This window comes from Staurois parvus, unplaced genomic scaffold, assembly GCF_062004578.1.
Source record: "Staurois parvus isolate SC_StPar_1 unplaced genomic scaffold, SC_StPar_1.0 ptg000017l, whole genome shotgun sequence".
NCBI lineage: Eukaryota > Metazoa > Chordata > Amphibia > Anura > Ranidae > Staurois > Staurois parvus.
The window spans coordinates 6,683,986-6,703,671 of NW_028317813.1; the positions used below are offsets into that span (position 1 = coordinate 6,683,986).

At 41.0% G+C, this 19,686-nt stretch overlaps 1 protein-coding gene across 3 annotated transcripts in view; it reads right to left on the bottom strand.

Annotated features, from left to right (window-relative positions):
* The window catches only part of NCKAP5L (NCK associated protein 5 like), a 135,834-nt gene that overhangs the window by 69,220 nt on the left and 46,928 nt on the right, over positions 1 to 19,686 (bottom strand). The window contains exon 2 of one of the 3 annotated variants that reach the window (XM_089679287.1): positions 18,585 to 18,642. The exons of the other annotated variants lie outside the window; for them this stretch is intronic. The gene's annotated coding sequence lies outside the window, so the exon portion shown is untranslated. The remainder of the gene's footprint in view (positions 1 to 18,584; positions 18,643 to 19,686) is intronic. 3 annotated transcript variants of the gene reach the window in all.

Below are 19,686 nucleotides of genomic sequence, written 5' to 3' on the forward strand. Positions count from 1 at the left end.
GTAGTGCATTTCTGCAAAAAAACGCATTGGTGTGAACGTAGCCTTAGAGGGTGTTGGAACTTACACAGGGAATAAGAAATTATCCCCTTCCTCATGTGACATTGTTGACCGTCCATTCTACAGCATAACATGGGGTCACATGGGCCCCCTCTCAAACCAGGATTTCCAGGTATTTTTTTTAACGGCTTTGAAGGTGGGGGAGCACAGGGAGATAAGTATAGGTGTGTTGGCATGGAGTTAGAGACCAAAGTGAGTCTCCAAACCTATCCTGAGAGAAATACTAAAAGCAGCCACTGCTAGATAGCAGGAAAGTACAATACAAAAACGTACTCCAGCACATAACCAGCTAGTCAGCCAAAAAAAAAAAAATCAAAATTGCTTTAACCATTCTCTATTTATTCTGTAACTGCTAACTATCTAAGCCTCCATGTACACTGCAGCTGATAAACTCACGTTCAGGAGCTTTTCTGCATTTTTTTCAGCAGACCCTGAACTCTCCCTACTGTTTTCCTATGTGTCCATGTATACTATGTCGTTTACAGACAGCTGAGTTTACAGTCGTTTTTTTGAACGCACAAAACTTGCGTTCAGGAGTAGATTTTATCAGCATTTCAAACGCCAAATGCTTATAAACGCAGCTAACCGCGTTTATAAGCGCTTGGAACTTTTTTTTTTTTTTACTTTTTTCCCCCATTTCCAGATGCTGTCCAGAGCCTTGTTTTATCATGAAAAATGCATGCAAAGCGTTTTCCCAGTACTCAAATGGACCTGGTACACCATACTTTGAGGTTTTGCAAGAAAAAAAAAATGTTAGACACTGTTGCAATCATTTCTGCACAGAAATGAGCTGGAACACATCCAAACACAAAAAAAAAAAAAAAAAAAAAAAAAAAAAAGGGACAGCTAATCTTAAATACTGCTCTCTGCTTCTGCTCTGTTTCCCCCAAAATGTCAGAAATAGTTAGTTCTTTACTGTTTTTCAGTGCAATCTGGGCATTTTGGAAGGTCTCCTGAGGTTCTCTTTAAAAAAAAAAAAAAGCTTCTAAATGCAAACGCTCATAAACTCGGTGTGCAGACGTTTTTGGACCTACGTTTTCCAGTCAGTTTCCATCATTCAGACATTTCCCGTGTACATGGAGCCTAATTGTTCCGCTTTCAACTAATGGAGTTATTGCTTCCTAAGTCAAGAACACAGCAAAGTGTACAGATAAGAAAAGTAAGACTGCCTTCAGGGCTCACAATCTGCAAGTCAGGCTAAAAATAATGAAACCATTAAACTTGCATCACAGCCAGGCAACTAGCATTTTCAGAGGTCAGCAATAGTCACCTCCATGCTACCTCCTTATTTCAGGCTTTGTCAAAGAGTGCTGTATTCTGAGCTTAAAAAGACGTAGAGAGATACTGACTAACATTCCAATAACTTGCATAACAGATAGGGTAAACAAAACTGACAAGATAATACTTCGCATAATAATACTCATCCTCCACCAAAGGCTGTAATGCAAAGCACACATCTATGCACTAGTACAAATATAGCCCTTTTCAAATGGGGAAGTGCATTGTTTATAAATGAAATCCATTAGTTGCCCAGCAAAATCAAAATTTAAAGTGCAGGATGTGTGTGTGTATTTTTACTGGACGGAAGCGAACAGTAAAATAGGGATCCTATTGTCTACGGATATCCATCCACTGCTAGAAGACTGCATGCTTTGTGTTACAGTGTTCAGAACACGGGATGGAGGAAGACATGGGATGCTCTACTACTAGAAGGTTTCCTGTATCACATCAAAATAGAAAAACAACAAGTACATGAAGTCACCCAAACATTCAATTGTTTTATGTGATATTAATGAAAACTGCACTGTATTTATAGCAATGAACTGCAATTCGAAAACACTGATTTACATTTAAAGCATATGCTGATATAAAATAATTATACAATACAACAATATACAATAATATTTCACGGAGCACCATTGTGTTTGCATGGCAAGCAATATTTAACACTAATTTTACTTATTAGATAGATTTTTTTTTTATAGCGCTGCACTATTCACAGTTATTTTACTGTAGCTGAGTGGTTAGCACTCTTGCCTGTTTGCATTGGGGTCCCAGTTTTGATTGCCATGAAGCATTCAGTCTAAGTGGGGGATGCATGTTCTCCTTATACCCTTGCTGCTTAAAATGTACACTTGGCTGGATTTCGGGAACAGATGTAAATGATTCTATGTACATTCGCCGGCCTCTTTATTATGTGCACCTGTTCAATTGCTTGGTAACACAAATTGTTAATCAGCCAATCACATGGCAGCAACACAATGCATTTACGCATCTAGATGTGGTGAAGACAACTTTGAAGTCCAACCTGTGCATCAAAACGGAGAAGAAAGGGGATTTAAGTGACTTTGAAAGTGGCATGGCTGTTGGTGCCAGACAGGCTGGTCTGAGTATTTCAAAAACTGCTGATCTACTGCGAGTCAGTGAGTGGCAGTTAATGTGGAGGAAAATGCCTGGTTGGTGTCAGAAGAGAATGGGCAGACTGGTTCAAGATGATAGAAAGGCAACAGTAACTCATAACCACTCTTTACAACCAAGGTATGCAGAATACCATCTCTGAACACGACACATCAAACCTTGAAGCAGATGGGCTACAGCAGCAGAAGACCACATCGTGTGCCACTCCTGTCAGCTAAGAAAAGGAAGGCTACAGTTTGCACAGGCTCACCAAAACTGGACAATAAAAGATTGGAAAAAAATTGCCTGGTCTGACGAGTCTGGGTTTCAGCTGCGACATCCAGATGTTAGGGTCAGAATTTGGCGTAAACATGAAAGCATGGATCCATCCTGCCTTGTATCAATGATCAGGCTGGTGGTGGTGGTGTAATGGTGCGGGGGATATTTTCCTGGCACACTTGGGCCCCTTAGTACCAATTGAGCATTGTTTAAACACCACGGCCTACCTGAGTATTGTTGCTGACCATGTCCATCCCTTTATGACTACAGTGTACCCATCTTCTGATGGCTCCTTCCAGCAGGATAATGCACCATGTCACAAAGCTCAAATCAGCTCAAACTTTTTTTTGTACTGTACTCCACTGTCCTCCATATCTCAGTCCAATAGAGCACCTTTGGGATGTGGTGGAATGGGAGATTTGCATCATGGATGTGCATCCAACAAATCTGCAGCAACTGCGTGATGCTATCATGTCAATATGGACCAAAATCTCTGAGGAATGTTTCCAACACCTTGTTGAATCTATGACCAGAAGAATTAAGGCAGTTCTGAAGGCAAAAGGGGGTCCAACCCGGTAATGGCAAGGTGGACCTAATAAAGTGTTGAAAAAGCTTTGAAGTTATAAAAGTAATAAAAACATAAATAAAATACACAGAAGGTCTTTACAAAAGGACACTCATGATAGGGAAATTCAAATCCAATATTTGCAAGTTAAACCAGTTTCCACCCGAAGTTGAACCTAGTATGTGTTCGCATGTGCCTTTGTGAAAACCAGAACACTACAGAAACCTTCCTAAAAGAAAAACAATGCCCTGCCATTGCTGGTACAAGATATTAAAAAGTTGTCTGGCTGTTATGATGAACTCCCTACTCACATAGCCCAGTTTATATCCGTGCAATATTACATGGAGGGCAAGGGCCGTGTCCATCCATACACAAATCACAACATAATGGAAGCCTTTTACGCATGACCTTTGAAGGGGGGGGGGGGGGGGTGGTTGAAATCAAAGAAATGCTATATGCATTGTCCTGAATGTGGCCATTCATTTTCTTTACATAGACCTACAGTCCAGCGCACCACATGGCGACACGTAACTGTTTCATATTACGTGTTGCAGTGTTTGAGGGTCAGGTGCATTTATTTTGGCCTTTTTGTGCTCTAGGTCCCAATCAAAGAAGGGCAATGCACATATTCCGCACATTGTACCGCTCTTAGGTTGTAAGCTCTAACGAGCAGAGCCCTCTGTTTCCTCTTGCCCCAAATTGTATTGGAACTGTAATGTCTACCTTCAGTTTGTAAAGCGCTGCGCAAACTGTTGGTGCTAAATAAATCCTGTATAATAATAATGTTAATGCAACGTAAAACTTCCATACACAAGCATGAACGAAGCCTAAAGTTTCTGCCATTCCTTTCCAGTCATTTCATTTACAAATGAATGTGACAGATATCCTTTCACTCTAGATCAGGGGTGTCAACTGGCAGCCCTCCAGCTGTTGTGACACTACAAGTCCCATCATGCCCCTGCCTTTGGGAATCATGCTTATAACTGTCAATCTTGCAATGCCTCATGGGACTTGTAGTTTGGCAAAAGCTGGAGGGCCGCCAGTTTGTCACCCGTGCTCTAGATGAATAATAGAAAAATACACAACTACACAATACAATTTAGATTTGACAGTAGGGTCACACTTGAGATCTTTCTGTGGGTTTGTACTATCATTTTTGTAGGCATTTTCAGGCTTGAGTGTTTTTTTGTAGCCAATGAATAAACTAGTCAATAGAAGGAAGAAATTGTGTGAAAAATGCATGCCATCAGGGGGCACTCCCATTGACGTCTATAGGGACCAAAAAAGCACAACTCTGCTCCAAAGAAGCTTGTGTACTTTTTTGCGCTTTGAGTGACAATGTCAGGTGTGAACAGGCATCAGAGGATATGATGGGAATCCTCATTTCCAGCGCTGAGCCACCTCTACAAAAGCACTTTCAATCGATCAGGTCTGAACAGGGTCATAGAAGCTTTAAGTATTTTCAGTTTTACTGACATGAGAGCTGAAAAATAATGAGCATCTTCCTTTAAATGTGTCATGTAATGGTCCTTTAGTTGCTATTGTGGATGGAACTAAACCCCGTTTCTGTTCACACACGTCTACTTTTTCAGACCAGGATAAAAGCCAACCATGGCTGCCTGCTGAGCTCAACCACAAGTTGGAAGTTTAATGAAAGTAGTGTTTGAACAGAGGGATAAATGTCCTTAGGTTTTCGTAAATGAGGAATGGCCTGTTAGTAGAGATACAGCAAAACAAAAACAAGCTCAACTTCACATCCATCTCTGTTCCTGATCGAAGCACTGTGGGTGCTTATCCACTGTGCGAGACGTGACCTGAATGCGAGTATTGATTTCTGATATCTCTTGCTCCATGCACTCCTGTGATCAGGTTCATTGTATTGCTGGCTATTTGAGACTTGTAGTGATGGCAAAAAAACTGGTTCACTCTAGTACATTGGTTTTACTCCTCATTTTCACGAGCAGCATGAAAAAGCTTAAATTGTTACTAAACCCACAACAGTGAAATCAGTCTGTATGTGCAGTAAAGCATGCTTGTTATAGTCACTGTAGAACCTAAGGGGTTAATTTTCAATATTGTTTAAAAATGCTGTTTGATCCTGACTTCTCTGATCCTCCCCTTCTTCCAGTGTCTCCCTCTTATCTCCTGATAAGACATATGTTTGGAGACACTCTGCACATGCTCAGTTTCGTGTGTATTGCTAGACAGGTTTTTTTTCCTCTTTCTTGGGAAAGTGTATGTGATCAGCACAGGACCATTCAGCACCATCCAGACAGAGGTCCGGGGTTTTACATCCGGATTGCAGGACTTCTCTAGGACTTCCCCCATCCTCTGGAACTCCCTACCCCAATCCATCAGACTGTCACCCACCCTCCTCACCTTCAGGCGCACCCTGAAAACCCTCCTCTTCAGGGAAGCCTACCCCAACCTCACCTAACACCTGACCTCACCTAACAACCTCCTCCACTCCTCCCACCACTCCATCCCCGACAGCCATCTCCTCCTGTATCACCTTCCCCTCCCTCCTAGATTGTAAGCTCGAAAGAGCAGGGCCCTCGAACCCCTCGTGTACGGTTTTGCTACTGTCTTGTCTCATGTTCTGTCCCCCTTGCTACTGTACAGCGCTGAGCATACCCTTTGGCGCTATATAAATACTGTATAATAATAATAATAATAATAATAATCGTAGAGCAGAAAGAAAACTCCTCCTACAAGCTTTAACATGTGGTCTGCTGGACACTGATAGAAGTCACAAGCCTGCTCTAACTGCTGATGAGAAAAGTTTTTTTTAGCAGTTTATATTTACTAAAATAATTGCACTTCCATGTTGTGTGTACTGTGGGAGACCAGATATAGTGAATGCAGGGTCCTGGGTTTAATAACACTTTAAAGGATAAGTTCACCTTTTGTAACATGTTACACCAATATTTAGGGTGCAACATGTAATGTTACAAATGCACTGGCCCCTGCACCAACCCCCGCCCCAATTTTGACAGCTAGCAACGGGTTATCTCCCCTGCTAGCTGTCACAAACTAGCTGTTGACGGCTCTAGGAAGTTCAATTAGCTTCATATCGGAGGTATGAGCAGACAGATACACAGGCAGTCTGCAAGACCCTGGTAATACACCCATGATCAGCAGATGCTTTACAGGTATTATCTTAAAAATTATAAATGCATATTTGTTACCTGTGCTGGAATAAGTGTAATGTTAGGAAATTACGAGGTCTACATAGTGAATGTTTTACTGAACACACACTGCACTTAAAGCAGAGTTCCACCTGGAAAATAAATAAATAAATAAAAAAAAAGACAGCAGCTACAAAAACTGTAGCTGCTGACTTTTAAAATACAGACACTTACCTGTCCCTTGGTCTAGCGGTGTCCTCACCATCGCTGGTTTCACCGGCCATCTTCTCTCCCTGGCGCCAGCAACTTCAGTGTGGGCACTCGGCTGTGACAGTTTGAGGCTTCACAGCCGGGTACCCACTGCGCGTGCGCGAGCAGCACTGTGCTTTGTGAATGGCCCCATAGTCTTCTGGAACCTGTCACGTGTCCCAGAAGACTATGGGGATAAAGGATAAGAGGATTGCCTAGTCGTTTGCAGCGGAAGTGAGACCGGGTACCTGTCAAATTTGGGTACCCGCTCCCAAAAGGTGCCAATCCTTAATGGGGAGCAGGTGACAAAGGCTTAAGGCAGAACTTCTCATTTTGAGTGGAGCTCCGCTTTAACTGCACATTAGAGTAAGCAATAAAATAAAAAAAACTCAGCTCAAAAAAATACCTTATTAGCCATTTAAAGTGGTTCTAAAGCCAAGAGGTTTGTTTTTTTTTACCTTAATGTATTACCTGTTCCCTCCACCCCCCCCCCTCCTCCTACATATTTAAGTCCTGTATCAATCCAGCGCTGTGCCTGTCTGCAGCAGTGTTGGTCTCTCTCCCTGGTCTTACAGGCACAGAGTCAGCAACGGGAGCCACTGGCTCCTGCCTCTTTCAATCAAACGCTGTGAGGAGGGGGCTGCCCCCTGCGGTGTGGGTCTGTGAATGCACACAGCTCAGGAGCATGCCCGCATGTGAGCTCTCATAGCAATCAGCTTGTTATAGTGGCACATGGAGAAGAGGAGGAACCAAGAGCACCAGTGGGGGGTATCCCAGAAGAGAAGGAAAGGGGCTACTTTTGTGCAATACCATTGCACACAGCAGGTAAGTATAACCCTCATACTCTGGAGTTTTTAGGCCCCTTTCACATGAGGGGACCGATCAGGTCCACCTGTCTATTTTTCAGATGGATCCGATCAGACCCTTCATTGCCCTCTATGGAGCTGTAAATGAACATATGTCTTTTTACACCCACCTGCATCCAATTTGATCTGCTGAAAACAGACAGGCGAGGATCCGTTCACCATCCATCTTGCGGATCAGATGACAGTCAGATGTAAATAGACAGGCAGTTCGTTTACATCTGACTGCCCGTAGAGGAAAGCAGGATTATCCGCTGGCAGAGTCCACTCGTGTGAAAGGGGCCTTACAATCACTAATTCAACTGCTTTCTTGTAAACAAAGAATAAACCATATCAAAACTGGCAAAGTCATTGTGCAAATATCTACTTAGATTTTAAGAAATCTAGTTACCAAGAAACAGTGGTAACACCAAAAAAATATTGATTTGGCGCACCCACAAACATGATGTATCCCAATAATAAAATAAAATAAACTTTAGTGTTTTCACAGGTGTAATATTACGTCATCTGTGGGCAACAGAAGGTTGCTTTGTTTTAGTGTCTCAAAAAAAAAAAAAAAAAAAAAAAAAAAAAAAGGGAGTTCCATATTTTCCAAATGTCATCTTTAACATAGAAAGTCAAGCACCTATTAGCTCCCTCCTGTACCTGCTCATTGCTTTGAGGTTGCAAATCACTTTGATAGAGGCAGGAGGCTGGAGCTTGACCTTTGTTGCTAAAGTCAAGATTTAGAATGGAACACCCAGAGCTTCAGGGCTCCCAGGATGCTTGAGTAGATATCTAAAGCTATGAGAATCTGGAGCAGCTGTGCATGGCAACAAATTGGCTTCGATCTTCAGCTTGTTCAGGTAAAGTATACCTAAGGGCAAAATTTTCTCGTGTTTGATAGAGTGGGGAGGGACTGGAACACCTGTCAGGTTTTTATTTCTGTGTGTGCCCTCATAAGAAAGATTCACCCTGTTTGTGCGATTTACCATTACCACCCAAAAGTAAAAAGATTCCAAATTTTGGGTTGTCCCCTGAACAGGAATAGAGGAAAGTCTTCCCTCAGTTTGGAAGGACTTCCCTTGATTTCCTGTTTTTTTTTTATGGGGTAAAAAAAAAAAAAAAAAAAAAAAAAAAGAAAAGAAAAAAAGGGTAAAAAGTAAAAAAATGGCGTTAGTTTTACATTAAGCTTTGAAAATGAAAGCTAGAAGCTGTGAGGTTTGATTTTGCCACCTTGGCCTCCTTATCAGGCTCTTCCTTTAATAGGCAGGCTATCTGGTCAATTTCCATAGCAAAGTTGAGAATTGCATATAAGTTTACCTGCCCATATATTGGAAACTAATGAATGTGCTGACACAAGGTGTTACTGGAGGTATACTTTAAAAATTCAGTTTTATATCATACGCCCGAACAGGTTTAGAAACTGAATAGTCGCTGACCTGGCAGTTTTTGTCAGAATCCAAAAACAAGCCCAAGGGGCAGCTTAAGACTAGTCACCCAACATATCTTAGAAAGGAGAGTGGTAGATGGGTAGGAGTGGCCATAAACAGCCTAACTCAACCTCTAACTCCCTTATGAAAAATAAAAGGTGCAGTGCTAACAGCGCTGTACCTTTTATATTTCACTTCACCAGTGAGGATACCAAGGGCGGTCCTTTAGTGCCAGCAGCTTATACCTTTCTATACACCCATAGCACTCACTGACACTCCATATACACTCTAATGCCATTATGTCTAATACATCACTATTGAGCCATTTAGGACTACTCTTTATGGAGGCAAGAATGAGAAATTTTCACCATCAGAAAGAAAAAAAAAAAAAAAAGCATTTTTTCGGGAATATTTTCTAACTTATTGGCAAAGTTCCATGTGACCTGGCAGATCCTTCCCTCTGATAATGAGAAGCTGGAAGGAAGCCATGAGCAAGCCACATGATAACTGGTGGTCCTAGTGATAAAGGACTGGCAGATGTTTCCCCACCCATCTTTTCAGGGGGATAGCTGCACCTCCATGGCTAGCTTTAGAAAATGTGGCCCAATCAGTAGTGTTTTTCCCCAGACATGCCAGCAATGGGAATATCTGCAACATGGTGACCCACGCATCCATGACTATGGCCAAAGAAGACCATGACATCACTCCTCCTTTTTACACTATTATATAGCCAACTTTACACCTTTGTAGATCAACTATAGGCAATCTCCTAGAACAGTGGTTCTTAACCTTGTTGGAGGTACTGAACCCCACCAGTTTCATATGCGCATTCACCGAACCCTTCTTAATTGGAAAAATAAAATATGATTTTTAAAATTCAAAACATAGGTATATATTTAGGTACAGTTGCAAGAAAAAGTATGTGAACCCCTTGGGATTACGTGGAGTTTTGCATGAATTGGGCATAAAATGTGCTCTGAACATCATCTAAGTCACAACAATAGAAGAACACAGTCTGCTGAACATAATACTACACAAACATTAGATGTTGCCATGGTTTAAATGCACATAACATGTAAACATTCACAGTGCAGGGAGGAAAAAGTATGTGAACCTTTGGACTTAATAACTGGTTGACCCTCCTTTGGCAGCAATAACCCCAACCAAACGTTTCCTGTAGTTGCAGATCAGACCTGCACAATGATCTGGAGTAATTTTGGACCACTCCTCTTCACAAAACTGTTTCAGTGTAGCAATATTCTTGGGATGTCTGGTGTGAATTGCTCTCTTAAGGTCATGCCACAGCATTTCAATCGGGTTGAGGTCAGGACTCTGACTGGGCCACTCCAGAAGGTGTATTCTGTGCTGTTGCAGCCATTGTTTTGTTGAATTACTTGTATGCTTTGGGTATGTGTCCTGTTGCATCACCCATCCTCTGCGGAGTTTCAGTTGGCGGACAGATGGTCGTACGTTTTCCTGCAAAATGTCTTGATAAACTCTGGAATACATTTTCCCATCAATGACAACAATCTGTCCAGGCCCTGAGGCAGCAAAGCAGCCCCAAACCATGATGCTCCCTCCGCCATGTTTTACAGTGGGGATGAGGTTTTGATGTTGGTGTGCTGTGCCTTTTTTTCTCCACACATAGTGTTGTGTGTTCTTCCCAAACAACTCAATCTTGGTTTCATCTGTCCACAGTATATTTTGCCAGTAGTGCTGTGGAACATCCAGGTGCTCTTTTGCAAACTTCAAACGTGCTGCCATATTCTTTTTGGACAGCAATGGCTTCCTCCGTGGTATCCTCCCATGTACTCCATTCTTGTTTAATGTTTTCCTTATTGTAGATGTGTCAACAAAAATGTTAGCATGTGCCAGAGATTTCTGTAGGTCTTTAGCTGACACTCTGGGATTCTTCTTTACCTCATGCAGCATTCTGCGCTGTGCTCTTGCAGTCATTTTTACAGGACGACCATGCCTAGGGAGAGTACCAACAGTGCTAAACCTTCTCCATTTGTAGACAGTCTGTCTTACCATGTACACATGAACATCAAGGATTTTGGAGATACTTTTGTAACCCTTTCCAGCTTCATGCAAGTCAACAATTCTTGATCGTAGGTCTTCTGAGAGCTCTTTTCTGCGAGGCATGGTTCACATCAGACAGTGCTTCTTGAAACCAGTAAACCCAAAACAGGTGTGTGTTTTTTAAGGGCAGGACAGCTGTCAGCAACACATCCAATATCATCACACTGATTGGAGTCAAGGTTGGCTCACTCCTGGCTCCAATTAGCTCTGGGAGAAGTCATTAAGCTAGGGCCTCACATACTTTTTCCTCCCTGCACTGTGAATGTTTACATGCTATGTGCAATTAAACCATGGCAACATCTAATGTTTGTGTAGTATTATGTTCAGCAGACTGTGTTCTTCTATTGTTGTGACTTAGATGACGTTCAGAGCACATTTTATGCCCAATTCATGCAAAACGCCACATAATCCCAAGGGGTTCACATACTTTTTCTTGCAACTGTATATATTTATACATAGGTGCACAAAATGAACAAAACCGTTAAGAACAAAGAACAAAACCATTAAAACAGGATTTTCACACAAAAACAAAATCATAATAATGAATATTTACTGCACGAATCATATGAGTCGGGTGTGGGTCTTCACCTCCGCCGAACCCGCGAGACTGACTCACCGAACCCCTGGGGTTCGATCGAACCCAGGTTAAGAACCACTGTCCTAGAACCATATGAACGAGAGCAGGATTTCACTGAAGAGAGTTGTATTGGAAAATAAATAAAAAAATTTATATACACACACACACACACACACACACATTATATATATTACACACATATACACACACACACACACACTTTGAAGAAAAACAAAGAAAAAAACATTTTGCCCTAACAAGTAAAGACAAGAGGGCTCAAGCAATCATTTTGCCATCTCCAAGATATCGGTTTCACATAAGCCTGTGATGTTTTACATAAGGAAATTGCTGTGTAATAATTAGCTAAATATAACAGGAAAAACAAGCACCAGATAAGATGAATCTAAGAACCCGTGAAAAAATTAATTTTCAAATAAATGCGCTAGGCTGGCTCAATCCACTCAAGAACAATTACACTGATTACATTTTTTCTTACTAACCGCACAGGACAAATTAAGTTTAATTACTGTCCCCGCGGAGCATGCACCTTTGTAATAAGCATCAATAGAAACAATACTACATCAACATATGTGACTTGCTATATGTAGATTTTTCAGCAGTCTTTGTTATATCACAAGCAGTCAGAATATGCCTCCATTAAGATAAAGAGTCTTATACATCCAGTAAGCTGCTGATTAATATGTTAAACTTCCATACTAAAAAGCCACTTCCAATTTAAAGGATGTTAACCTTTTAACAAAAAATAAATGTACATTATTTTTGCAGGTAAAAAAAAATGTGCATTTATTATTTTTTTTGTTTCTGGAGCCTCTAAAGCATTGCACCAGCAATCAGCAGATGGCTGGTGAAATAAAGGTTCCCTTCAGACCTGTCAGTATATCTGTGTGCCCATTGTACATCTTGTACAGGCAAGCAGATACATACTTGCATTTTTAATAGATCAGCAATCGGAGGTTCTACATCCTTCAATACTAACTTCCTTTAACAGAGACTATTGCTGTTCTAGCATAAATTTTACCCATGATAATACGGGAACCATGATATGATCTCCATTTGAGGTTTAAGGCTAAGGGGATAGGTCAGTGTTAAAGTGGTTCTAAAGGATCTTTTTGTTATATCTTTAAAATAATAAACGTTATACTTACCTGCTCTGTGCAATGTTTTGTACAGAGCATCCCTGATCCTCTTCTTGGTTCCCCCGCCAGCACTTCTGGCCCTGGCCCCTCCCCCTTGCTGAGTGATCCCAGAGCAAGCTGCTTGTTCTGGGGCCACTGGGGTGTGCTCACTCCTGAGCCGCCTCTGTGTGTCTATGAGACAAACAGAGCTTGACTCAGTCCCACCCCCGTCTCACTGGCTGTGGCTGACAGCAACGGAAGCCAATGAGGAGAGAGACCCAGGAGAGCAGCTGCTTTCATGCACATTGCTGGATAGAGATTGGGCTCAGGTAAGTATTGGAGGGAGAAGGGGCTGAGGAGGGAGCTGCACACTGACGGTTTTTTGCACCTTCAGTCCTCATTCTCACTGGATGTTTTGAGAATGTTGGTAATGTTAGCTGTGTAAAGTCACGTTAAAAACATGCTTTTTTCAGGCTATTTACATTGGCGTTTAGCCGTGTTTGGGTTTAGTGTTTTTTTTTAACCAGAGAAAAAAAAATTTGGGTGGGTCAAAAAAAAAAAGAAAAAAAAAAAGTCCAATATCGCCGGTTTACCGCATTTTTCAGCATTAGAGTGTTTTTACAGCTAAAAAAAACTCCTCTAGAAACACACTAGTCCTTGTTTTTTTTTTTTCCAGCCAAAAAATGTTGATTACAGTCTGTGTGCATGAACACATAATAAAATGCTGGGGGGTTTATTAGCTGATTAGCTGTAGAAAAAAAAAAAAAACTTAAAAAGACAAAAACAGCCGCTGTAAAAACATCAAGTGTGCATGAGGACTTATGCATGGAATGCATGATAATAAAAAAAAAAAAACCTTCACCCTTTAGAACCATTTAAAACCTGGCCATCCAATGTACAAATTTCAGGCTGTTCCTGAGAAACTGGTGGAAATTTGCCAAGTGTGTGGCTCTGTTGGCTGCCTCCTGTTTGATGTCCTTTGAAAACATTTAAGAAGCCAGGTGGAAGACTGGCCAGCCTACAATTGACTACATCCAATCAGAATAAAGCTGCTATTTGGGTATTTTGACAGATGACAGCACTGGCTGTCAATATGCAGCCAGCAGTGGGAAGATTCATACATCCACGTTGTATAGCATACATGGAGGAATTAATATGGCCAGCGTAAGGGGACAGCTGTAATGATCAAAATATAAAGGCTGCCATTGCAGACTTGCTTCTGAAAATGCTAGTTGCCTGGAGGTTTCTTACAGCAAATAGATGCACTAAACTGGAATAGGCACACAGCATCAAAGTCTGAATTCCTGGTCTGCATATTTCCAGGTTCCTCCGATTCAAAGTATTGAAGATAGTGAATAACATGACTGCCAGGCATCTAGCTTTTTTAGATGCAGGGAACAACAGCAGCAGTCCACAAATATTTCTCAGCACAGGTTAACACTGGCCACATACTAGCAGAATTTAGTTTACTTTTTTTTAGTTTTTAGAATGTTCATTCAACTTTTTTATCAGTGGGGTCAAATCAGTGTTCATTTTCCACTACAGTGACAAGAGAACTCGGTGGAGCAGGACGGAAAGTTTCTCAAACACATTTCTAACAGTGAATGTGATTTTCGGTCAGCAAATTACATTCATTCCAAAATTAAAAGCAAATAAAAAAAAAAACTTTCAGATGCCAGTTGCCAAGTCATCGAACATACTGAGCATTTTCTTAGGAACGTTGACATTTATTAGTGTCTCGGCGGCTGGGCCTTGATGCTGAATGATTGCATATTTGTGTACCATTTGTAAACAAACATGTGCTGAAAGCGTGCAGGATTCACGTATTGGCGTCCCAAGGAAAGGTCCCAATGTTTCCTTGCGATCGGGACCTTTCCGATCATGTGACTGCCGTGACAGCCAATCACGTTGGTCACATGACCCTAAACCCCACCCCTCTGCGTCAGAAACCCCTTAAAGGGTCGGGAGGCGCTGGCGTGAAGGGGCTAATATAGACTTTAAGCCCAGTACACACACATACACATTCAGAAAATCGTACAAAAAAAATATCACTTTTGAAGCCATCATACGAAAAACTGATCATTAAGAAACAGCTTTCATCCAAAATTATTCAAAGGGACAAGCACGAAAACTTTTCTTGTACGATACCAGGATTGTATGATTTTTGTTTAACCACCTCGGTCCGGCCATTGTATATAAACAGCCGGACGGTGGCAGTGCAGGGTCGGGTGGCCGTTTATAAACAGCCTCCCCGCCCCCCGCTTGTGCACGCTTCCTGGGAGCGTGCATCACCGCAATCTGGTGCCCGCTGTGTCCTCTGGACACAGTGAAACACCGATTGTCGGACAGGACCTCTGTACAAGGTCCTGATTATGTGATTGCTGATTGGCCAATCAGTGATCACATGCAAAGTAGTAAGCAAGATGTCACTTGTGACATCATTGCTTACTACGTGTGAAATCTGTGAATGATCACAGAGGTCACATGGTACAAGGCTATTCACAACAGCCTTGTACTATGTGACAAGCTGTGACCAATCACAGCTCACTCAGTAGTTCTCAATGGCTGCAAGAATGCAGACAGAGAGAAAGAGAAATGATTGCTTTTACATCCTATATGGGTGTAAAAGCAATCAGTGTAAAAAAAAAAAAAAATCTTCATCACCCCCCACAAGCAGTACAGTGTCATGGTGACACTGTACTGCTAGGGTGACAGTATGTAAAAAATAAATATAAAAAAAAATGTAAAAAAAGTTTACAAAATTATAATTTTTGTTTATAAACTAATTTGGCTTATTTTTTTTTTTACTAAAAGGATAACAGAATACATTTTGGCCAGAATTTATGATGAGATATTATTTATTTGCAAAATTTTAGAAGAAAAACACTTTCAAAATTTTTGGACTTTCATTTACATAGCAAAAAAAAATAAAAATCCCAGCGGTGAATAAATACCACCAACAAAGTTTTATCTGTCTCAAAAAAATGGTAAAAAATTCATATGGGTACAGTGTTGCATGACCGCACAATTGTCATTCAAAGTGTGATAGCGCTGAAAGCTGAAAATTGCCCTGGACAGGAAGGGGGTAAAAGGGCTCGGACTGCAAGTGGTTAAGACACAGTTGTCCTTTAAAATTGTAAAATCACTTTAAAACACATCCTGGAAAGTTAGTCAAAGTAACCTTTCCTTGTTCTTGCTGTCCCCTGAGAGCTATACTGGGATTCTCATTGGTTCTGCCAGTGCAGATTTCATGGCTTATAAAGCGATCTTCAGACAAAATGACTGCAACAAGGAACGCATTCAATCGGATATTCTCATTGTGTGTACATTAGGTTGATGTTCATATAGCTGAAGAATTCCCAAGCCTGTGTCTGCAGTATATTTTTAGGTCACAGTACAAATAGTTTCAGGTAGCCTATTTAAGCCTTCTAATGCAGATACATAAGAAAAATTGCCGTAAGGGAAAAAATACGATACAATAGACCTAGTTATGTTCAGTTGGTTTTGAATGAGAAAAAAAAAAAAAACCACAACAAAAATCTGCAATAGACTGCAGAGTAAGGCAGCAAAGGCGAACTCAGCTGTATTGACTTGCAGCTGCATTGCGTGCCTCCCTTGAATGTATTGCTCCCTTCACTCAGGCATTTACAATTAATGGGGACTTCCCATAGTCAGGGGTGAGGCGCAGACAGAGGAGGGGGGTGGTTGAAATAAAAAAAAAAAAAAAAAAAAGGGAGCACTGCCAACACAGGCTATTTTTAGCAGCACAGGCCTCATTTTTAAGAAGCCGTGCTCGTAGTCCATTACACAAAAATAAACAGTCTGTGATGATTAAACTTTTCTACAATGGTTTTTTTTTTTTTCTTTGTTCCCATCTTCAGTGAAGTATCTTTTCTATTTCTTCATTATGTTGAGATAAAATACTTTTTTGGTCTATTAATTTGGCTTACTTTGAACCATTTTCTAGTAATTAAAGTTCATGTGCCTCCTAATTGGCTCTGAAAGTGAAGTCATCTCCCAGCTATGGCCACGTGAGGCATTCCTGAATTACTAACGATGTTTGAGAACCAAAGGACTTGCTCATTAACATGACGCAAACAACAAAAATAAGCTAAAAACAAAAGGCAGCCATTAAGATTAACAAAATGTGTGCTTCACTGCTAAATGGACAAATCAAGCGGCTTTTAGCAAATGTATCGCTTCGGTGACCTCAAAAGGGTTTCAAAGGTCTTTTTTTCAGATATAAAGAGATTCCTCATGGACAGTTGGAGGGAGTCCCTTCTACAAGTCAGCAGAGCAGTGGTGATAGCTCCTCACAATAGCTCTTATCTAACCATAAAAAGGACAAAGTATGAAGGTGGGAATACACGATTAGAAAATCGACCGATCGGTCATCCGACGACCGAGAGGCATTCGTTCATTGGTCGAAATCTGGGCCCACATTAACCAATCTAAAAAAAATCGTTAGTCGGGCAATACGTAGTGTTGACATCTTCCATACAAGTGGAAGTGATACAGTGTGCATGTGACCTTGTCACCAAGCCCTTCCGGTCAGAACGAGCGATATACACAACAATTACCAGCAATGAGTATAATATAGTTTATTACATTATCTATATACATAAATAGTGATACATAAAATATAATATACAGAATTCTGGTTTCATTATCTCATTAGACCAATCTACTTTTAACATTTGGATTTTTCGTTCGTGTTTACGAGGATTCCTTGGACATAAACATCAGAGTCATCTTCTGTTTCCGCTCATGCGTGATAGCACTTGATAAATTTTTTCGTACGACCGTCATACCACCACATAGAAAACCGGTCGTTCGTATGCGAAACAACATTTTTCACTGTTGTTCAACTGGATTTTTTCGTTCACAATAATGTTATCGGTTCCAACATCCTGCTCATCAATGAAGAGAAAATCGGTCCATCAGTGGTTCCACAAAATTTTTCGTACGATTTTCTTATCGTGTGTACGGGGCATAAGTTCCAGCTGTCATCAACATTACTGTACAGCTCAGGGTCATACAAGTACTTTGACCACTGCAGTTTTTCTTCACGTTGTACTTGGAAAAAGTACCTAATCTAGCCTCTCTCAATCGCTTTATTCCATAGAAACCCTTGAAATAAACTTTAGGTTTCAGGAAACCCATGCTAAACTATGTATTTATAGCTACAGGTCACGGTACATTAGTACCAACAAGCTGAAGAACGTTTTAAAAGAAAATGGGATAACTAGAATATTTGACACCCTAAGAGTATTTTTTACGATAAGAATTAAAGTAGAAGAAAAAAAAATGCCAAAATGTGCTGCCTTTCAGTATTTCTTAGGGCAACAGTGTCCCAACGGTGGTCAATGGAAAAATACCAGCTCACGTTGGTGGTCAGTGGAGAAAAGCCCCTTTACATTGGTGATCATTGTAGATTTGACACTGGATGAAAGTGGGAAACTGCCTTCTTACATTAGTGTTTATTGTATGTGGGAGATCAAACTACCACTGCTCAAAAACCCTAGCAACCTCTGGAGGAACTCTAGGGTTTCATAGCATCCTTCTGGAGAAAGCCTTATATAATAATTTAGTTGGAAAAAAAAGAGGATTTGAAAAAAATCTGACTCCCCTAAATGTTCCTTTTCCACCGATATACACAAATAGTGTGCCGAAAAGCAAGTTCTCCATGTTCCATGTACTTTGGTGCTAGCTCACCTAAATGTTTAATCTTAATATCTTTCATACGGTTTTCTCAAAGACCTTTACTGAAAAATGCTGCCTATAAATATCAAAACAGAGGATTTAGCATTTTTAAAAAAAGTAATGTTTTGACACTCACCCGGAAATATGAGACTGCCTACAGGAGCCACCAAGACCAATTGGGTGTGAGAGCCACACTGCAGAAAACAAAAAGCACAGGTTTTGAGAGCCGGTGTCACAAACCAGGAGAACTCAAAATGGAGCATACAATATGCTGGAAATTACATAAGCAGGGGTTATCTTTAGAAAAAACAGCAAAATGAACCGGGTAGACGAGGCTCAACGCTATTAGGACACAACAGGGGAGCACAATTCTCGAAGGGTTGAAGGAGGAGGAGTAATGGAGCCAGACTGACACAAATATAAATGTAAACTTAAATAATCTGTGTTTAATTACATCCAACTGGAATGTCTTGCTTCATTAAAAGGGCACCTCCAGCCAACACTGGGGATGTTCACCCTTCGTATTCTCCTTTCTGTGAACCCATTTTCTCTTATCTTGACGCAGGTACTCAATCTGAATTTAGCATCACCTGTTATGTGAAAATACAGGCTAAAAGACAAATATCAGGTAGGTACACTAACCAAACTGGAAAATGTTTGTTTAAACTAAAAAGGGGAGGTTTGCAGAAGCAAATATATTTTAAAGCAGCCCACGGATTATGCAATTTTCTTTCCTTCCACCACAGGTGGAAGGAAAGAAAAAAAGCTTGATTCCCATATCCACAGTCAGTGTTTATGGTGGAATCCCTCCCGCAGCGCTATTTTGTTCTGCTGGCAGGGAGTCTTCCACACCGACAGAACTCAATGATCACTGCTGGCTACTATAGCCACTGGCTGTAATCACGTGAAAAAAAAACCAACAGGCTGGTTGTACTGAAGTTTATCGATTGATGGACTTCAGTATAACCAGCCTGCCTATATATGAATCAAATCTTGGCCAGTCCCTGCTGAACCAGCCAAGATCCTATGGGCTTCTATGTGAGGTCCCGATCATGTGATCACTAATTGGCCAATCAGTGATCACATGAATAGTAGTAAGCAAGATGTCACTTCCTGACATCACTGCTTACTACGTGTGAAATCTGTGAATAATCACAGAGGTCACATGGTACAAGGCTAGTCACAACAGCCTTGTACCATGTGCCAAGCTGTGACCAATCACAGCTCACAGTATTTCT